Below are 7,305 nucleotides of genomic sequence, written 5' to 3' on the forward strand. Positions count from 1 at the left end.
CTCTTAAAAACGTTTCAAAAAGAAAAATAAAAGGAAAGTCATCAAGTCGTCACAACTTACCCTACTAAAATGCATGTTACAGAACCTTACAAAAGGTTTTGCAGGAGATTATAGAGTTCAGTTAACCCCCTAGAGGTCACGAACTCTGGGTGAATTAGAATTGCCCTCTTCTGCTGTTGGATGGCCCACGGAAGGAACTATAGGCAGAGCACAATTGGCCGTGTAGTTCAGGTGGTGACGGGGTCGGAGGACAGCCTGTGTACCTAGATCAAATTCCTTTATAGGGACTCATGGCGAAATAGATTATAGACAAAGCCAGCGTTAATTTAGCCCTGTTTAACAACTTTGTGCAAAATAGCCAAAAGTAAAAGTAAGAGCGGCTTCGCCGGCAGACACACAGTTTTTTTAAAAAGGGAGTCCCAGGAAACGGCAAGAGAAGCCAGTTTTTACGGGAGCCGCGAGAGATAACACAGATTCTTTCTCCATGTTTCCCAGCCTACCCCGCTTCACCGAGGCCAACAACCCCCTCAGAAATGAGATTCAGGAGCTGACACGCCCCAGGTCTCACCTCGAAGGGAAGGATCGGAGCCTCCAGAGGCCAAGGAAAGAAGTCGAGATAGTCAAGTGGGCCATCTCAGATCTGGTCTTACTCGAGCTCTGTAAATGCCTCTCAGGGAGATACGAGGACCTGTCTATTATAATGACCAGGCCCACATCCCGGGGGGAGGGGGGTGGGCAACAGACTTTCATCTATCAGCCCTTTTCAACCATTGAGCTACTAAACTGGGAACACCCTGAACCCACCGCCTTGCTCCCGACAGCTAGAGCCCTGTCGAGCATGACTGTGTAGAGGTGTTGGACTCCAGTGTACTCTAGCAGATCTGACCTCCGGGACCAGCCTTGGGCATCAGTACACTAGGAGCTATGCGTGGACGGGAACAGCTTCACCAACCCACGAGGGGAGAGATGTGCAGAATATGCGGTGGTAACCCTGGACGCTGTCGTTAAGCTGGGCTCATTGCTTTAATCCGGGCCTTAGAACTCGGTGAGGGTAAGACTGTAAACATTTACACTGACTCTCGGTATGCCTGTTTCACCCTCCAAGTGTATAAAGAAAAGAGCCTGTTAAACTCTAGAAAACAGGGAAAAGAGCAAAAGAAAAAGAAAGACTAAAAGCAAGTGTAAAGATAGAGAATCAAAAGAAAACAGGAGAGACAGACAGCAGTGCGTGGGCGGGGGCAGGGCCCGTGCCGTTTCTCGGGCCCCACCAGCTGGCCGTAGGAGCGTGAGAACGCGGGGGGGGGGGGGGGGGGGCGGAAAGCAGCATTGTGAGAGGCCGCGGACGTGGATGTAGACATGACCGAAGTCAAGTTAGGCAAGGATTCCAGAGCCGGACAAGGCTAGAGAGAGATTAATGTGCGAGATGGAAAAAAAAAAAAAAAAAGACTCTAGAAGGGTAAATGTTCAGAAGGCAATACAGGAAATGGCCAAGGCCGCAAGACAAAGAGGCCATCGGCCAAGGGCTGCTGCACCTTGGAGGAACCAGACACTCATCTGATCAGGCTGACAGGAGCTGAAGAATGTAAAGACTAGGGCAGACTAGGCACCTTCTCATTAGGCTCCCAGGAGCCCATGGTCACATTAGAAGTTACAAACAGCAAGACTCTGCCGTATCTGGATTCCAATTTCTCACTGAAGGCTCAGCCACTAGATACAGTGACAAAGGGGCGGAGTGGGGGTGGGGATGGGGGGAGGGGGGAACTCCTCCTCTAAGAAACTGAAACAGGAAAAAGAGCCATACCTTGTGAAAACTTGCTTATAGACTTTACAGGACTGCCCCCTGCTGGAGGCTAGTGCTTGTTTGCACCTTTTCAGGGTAAGTTACAGTTTTCCCCACCAGGACAGAAAAAGTACAAGAAGTGACTAAAGTACTGTTAAAAGACATTATCCCCAGGTTTAAGACTACCTCTGATTTTAAAGTCAGACAATAGGCCAGCATTTGTAGCTGTAGCTGGAATAGTGCAAGATTTAACAAGACTGTTAACAATACAACAGAGGTTACACGCAGCCTATCGGCCACAAAGTTCAACAAAAGGTGGAACGCATGAACTGGACACTCGAGCGAGCAGCTACTGGCGACCAAAAAACAAAACGAAAAAAAAAGGGTTGCCATATATAGATATAGATAGATAGACAGATAGATAGATAGATAGATAGATAGATAGATAGATAGATAGATGTATATATATATACACACACACACACACACACATACACACACACACACACAGATATAGATATAGATATAGATATAGATATAGATATATAGATATATGCCAGGAAATTCACTTAAGATAAAATCAGGTTTTTGCCTACGGTCCTCCTCCGAGTCAGGTGCACCCCTACCAAACAAACTAGGTATCTGCCCTGTAAGATTGTGTTCAGTTGGCCACCCGCAAATCGTAGGTCAAATAAAAGGTGACCTCCGGAAACTAAAGAAATTAACCTTTAAAAGGCAAATGCAGCCTTTCAAAATAGCCATACGAAGTGTTCATAATTAAATGAAGAAAAATAATGCCTACGAGCCTGACACCCATTTAAATCTAGGGACTCTGTTTAAAGTAAAACCTAATTTTTCTACAACCCATATAGGATGAGCCCTATACTGTAACCTTGTCCACTCCCACTGCTGTTAAAGTTGCAGGTGTTGCGTCTTGGATCCACCACAGTCAGCTAACACCGACAGCTCAGGACAAGTGGACCGGCTAACAGGACGCAGATCATCCAGCCCGGCTGATCCTGAGACGAGACCAAGCTGCTGCTGAGGACCACAAGCCCTGCTCTAGTCACACACCGGCAGCTGACTAGTCTATGCACGGCCGAAGCTTGAGGACTCATCAAGCAAGTCAATGTAGTTAAAAATCTTAAGACAGATAGTTTTCCTAGAATACTAACTGTTTTCCTATTGTTCTGTCGCTGTATTCAACCTTTTTCCCAGGTAAGGACCTCTTTCGTCCTTGCTGGATATGAATATGCTATACATTGCTTTGTTGTTGTTACCACCCCCCCCCCCCCCCACCCATAACCATGCTAGAAGAAACACCTATGTAAGGTGTCCCCACTGTACACGTACTGCTTAGGAAACCCAGACCCGTCCAGCCCAGCAACGATCGCAAGGTCTTTCAGTCATTCTTTAAACATATAAACCAGAAGTTACCAGAACCTCCTCCTTTAGCCAAAAATTTAAAAAATAAAAATAAAAAAACAGAAAAAAACCTATTTCCTCAGTAGGCTGAAAACATTGCTGGCAGCCTAGATGTTTCTTCATGTTATGTTGATAGAAGGGCTCACGTAAGAGACCAATGGCCTGGAGAAGCAGAAGGGTTAATGCCTCAAGATAACTTGACTTTAACCAACTCTTTCCCCAAACAGACGCCGCAAGTTCAAGCGTCGGGCTCGTAAAAACTTCTCTGATTAAAAAATACTGTTTTACTTGCTAAAAAAAGGTTTTAAGGCCCAGTTAAAAACTAACCTGCTTAAGACATGACAAAGTTAGTACATGTGCCTGTTCAGGTTTAACACAGGTTTGATCCTAGGTCTTCATTTAGAAAAGAGTTTCCAGCTGTAGAAAATGTAAAACCCTCACTGTAAGTGTATTACTTGTAATAGAAACTTGCTGGCCGGGCGCGGTGGCTCAAGCCTGTCATCCCAGCACTTTGGGAGGCCGAGACGGGCGGATCACGAGGTCAGGAGATCGAGACCATCCTGGCTAACACGGTGAAACCCCGTCTCTACTAAAAAATACAAAAAAACTAGCCGGGTGAGGTGGCGGGCGCCTGTAGTCCCAGCTACTCAGGAGGCTGAGGCAGGAGAATGGCGTGAACCCGGGAGGCGGAGGCTGCAGTGAGCTGAGATCCGGCCACTGCACTCCAGCCTGGGTGACAGAGCAAGACTCCGTCTTAAAAAAAAAAAAAAAAAAAAAAAAAAGACCCAAAAAGTAAAAATGAAAGGGAACCCGCCCACTAATTAGTGAAAATTCTCAAAGTGGGGGATGAGGAAGGAGACCTCTACTGCTCCTGCTGCCCTCCTCCCCCCACCTTGCCTAGTTCACAAGACAGGAGGAAAGAGAGAAAGCAAAACGTTAGAAACAAACAAAAGTCAGATAAATAGCCAGACAACCTTGGCACCACCACCAGGCCGTAGGAGTTAAAAAAAAAAAAAAAAAAAGTAATACTAATAACATCGGCCCCTGACCTAAACTACTTGTGTTATCTGTAAATTCCTGACACTATGAAAAAAAGGGTTGTAAAACTTTTTGTTCTGTCTGTCCTTCCTTCCTTCCTTCCTTCCTTCCTTCCTTCCTTCCTTCCTTCCTTCCTTCCTTCTTTCATCCCACCTCGGCCTCCCAAAGTGCTGGGATTACTGGCGTGAGGCACCATGCCTGCTTGGCCTAAAGAGACACCTATTGAAAGTAAGACATAGAGAGCTCCTTGCAGTGATCTGATTGATTGCTTGACTGATTTACAGACGGCGTCTCACTCTGTCACCCTGGCAGTGGTGCCATCAAAACCAAACTCACTGCAGTGTGGACGCTCCTGGACTCAAGCGATCCTTCCACCTCAGCCTCCAGAGTGTAGTGCCTGGGACCATGGGGCACGCGCCACTGTGCCCAGATGATTTTCAATTTTTATTGTTTTATTTTTCTTTTTCCCGAGACAGAGTTTCGCTCTTGTTGCCCAGACTGGAGTGCAATGGCGCGGATCTCGGCTCACCGCAACTTCTGCCTCCCGGGTTCAAGAGATTCTCCTGAGTCTGCCTCCCGAGTAGTAGCTCGGGTTGCAGGTATGCACCACCACGTCTGGTTGATTTTGTATTTTTACTAGAGACGGGGCTTCTACCATGTTGGTCAGGCTGGTCTCCAACTCCCGACCTCAGGTGATTCTCCCTCCCCGGCCTCCCAAAGTGCTGGGACGGCAGGCGTCAGCCGCCGCGCCCGGCCTTCCTTTTCAAATGTTTTTGCACAGACAGGGTCTCATCATGTTGTTGCAAGCCTTCTGCCCCGGCGTCCCAAAGTGCTCGCGTGACGGGCGTGAGCCACTGCGCCTGGACTCCGGGGAATGATTCACGACCACGACCGCTGTACTAACTATTTATTTCTTATTTATTTATTTATTTATTTATTTATTTTTTATTATTATTATTATCTTAAAATTATTATTATTTTTTTGAGACGGAGTTTCGCTCTGGGCGAGGCGGGGCGGGGCGAGGCGAGGCGAGGCGAGGCGAGGCGTGTCGCTTTGGAAACCGCAGCACCGCCTTCTAAAGCCCCATTCGAATGCACAAAGCCCTGTTCCCTTCCCGGACTGGGAGCTGATGCCTTCCATAGCCTTGGGCTTCTCTCCATTCAGAAGCTTTTACAGGCGCAACCCCACCCAGAGGCTAGCTGCGGTTGAGGATTGGGGGTGTGCTGGGGCTGGAAAGTCGGTCCCCTATTTTTGCTAGCTCGGCCACGACATCCCCCGACCCCTATCGCTTGCTCACCCTTTCAGATCCCTTGCCTCCACCGTCTTGGAGGCTGACCTCTGACTTTAATATCTGCCTTTCTTCCTGTCTTGGGTTTGAGGAGGGGGGGCAGGAATGAGGGTGTGTGTGGGGAGGGGGTGTGGGGTGTGGACGGAGGGGAGCGTCCTAAGGGTCGATTTCGTGTCATGCCTCTTTCACCGCCACCGCCGAAGATGAAAGCAACGATCAGCTAAAGACCGCGTGTTCTCATCTATAACTGGGAACTAAATAATGAGAACTCGTGGGCAGAACGAGGGGGACGAGAGAGGCGGGAGCCTACTTGAGGGAGGAGGTGTGGAAGGAGAGACATCTTCAGGGAAAAACAAAACAAAACAAAACAAAACAAAAAACCAAACCACGAAAACTGTCGGGTACTGCGCTGAGTTATCCGGGTGATGAAATCATCTGCACACTGAACCCCCAAGTCAGAAGTTTACTTGTGTAACAATCTTGCACATGTGTGCTTGAACAAGACATAAAAGTTGGGGGGGGGGGGAGAGAGAGAGAGAGAGAGAGAGAGAGAGAGAGAGAGAGAGAGAGACAGAGACAGAGAGAAGGAAACACCACCTCCTTGACCTGAGTCAGGGGGTTTCCGGTCTGGTGGCGGAACGTTCAGTGACAATGGAGTATTTTGGCCTGTTCTTTTTTTGTGCGTTTGCTATTTTTTTTGCTGCTGTTGTTGTTGTTGTTTTAAGACAGAGTCTCACTCAGCCACCCAGCCTGGAGTGCGGTGGTGCGATTCGGCTCACTGCAACCACCGTCTCCCAGGTTCAAGCGATTCTCCCGTCTCAGCCTCCTGAGCAGCTGGGATTACAGGCACCCACCATCATGCTCCGAAGATGTTTCTATGTTAGTAGAGACGGAGTTTCACCATGTGGGCCAGGCTGCTCTTGAACTCCTGACCTCAGGTGATCCGCCCACCTCGGCCTCCCAAAGTGCTGGGATTACATGTGTGAGCCACTGCGCCCGGTGGCGGTCCCTGTGTTTTGTTTTCTTTTTTCTTTTTTCTTTTTTTTTTTTCTTCTTTCTTTCTTTCTTTCTTTCTTTCTTTCTTTCTTTCTTTCTTTTTTGGTAGGGAGGGACTGAGTCTCTCTCAGTCTGTCACCCAGGCGGGGGTGCAGTGGCACTCCCTCGGCTCACTGCAACCTCTGCCTCCCGGATTCCAGTGATTCTTCTTCAGTGGCTGGGATTACAGGCGCACACCACCACATCCGGCTAATTTTTGTATTTTGAGTAGAGACGGGGTTTCTCCATGTTGGCCGCACTGGTCTCGAACTCCTGACCTCAAGTGATCCGTTCTCCTGGGCCTCCCAAAGTGCGAGGACGACAGGCCTGAGCCGCCGGGATTTCAGCCTTTAAAAGTGCCGGCCCTACCACCTTTCGCTGTGGACGTTACGCTCTGAATGACGTGCCATCTCTGCCATAGGTTGACTCCCTGAGTCCCCTCTGCCATTTCACTCCATCCTGGGACGCAAGAGCGAAACTCCATCCCGCCACCTCCTCGTGCAAAACAAAACAAAACGAAACAAAACAAAACAAAACAAAAAAAGAAACTCTACACATGACCTGTAAGTGTCTGTTCCTGTGAGTGATTTCTGAGATACGGCACTGTAGACTGAACGCAGTGGCTCACGTCTGTCATCCTAGTACTTTGGGAGGCTGAGGCGGGCGGATCGCCAGGTCAGGAGATCGAGACCATCCTGGCTAACATGGTGAAACCCCGTCTCTACTAAAAAAACAAAC

The sequence above is a fragment of the Macaca fascicularis genome, chromosome 10, assembly GCF_037993035.2.
Source record: "Macaca fascicularis isolate 582-1 chromosome 10, T2T-MFA8v1.1".
NCBI lineage: Eukaryota > Metazoa > Chordata > Mammalia > Primates > Cercopithecidae > Macaca > Macaca fascicularis.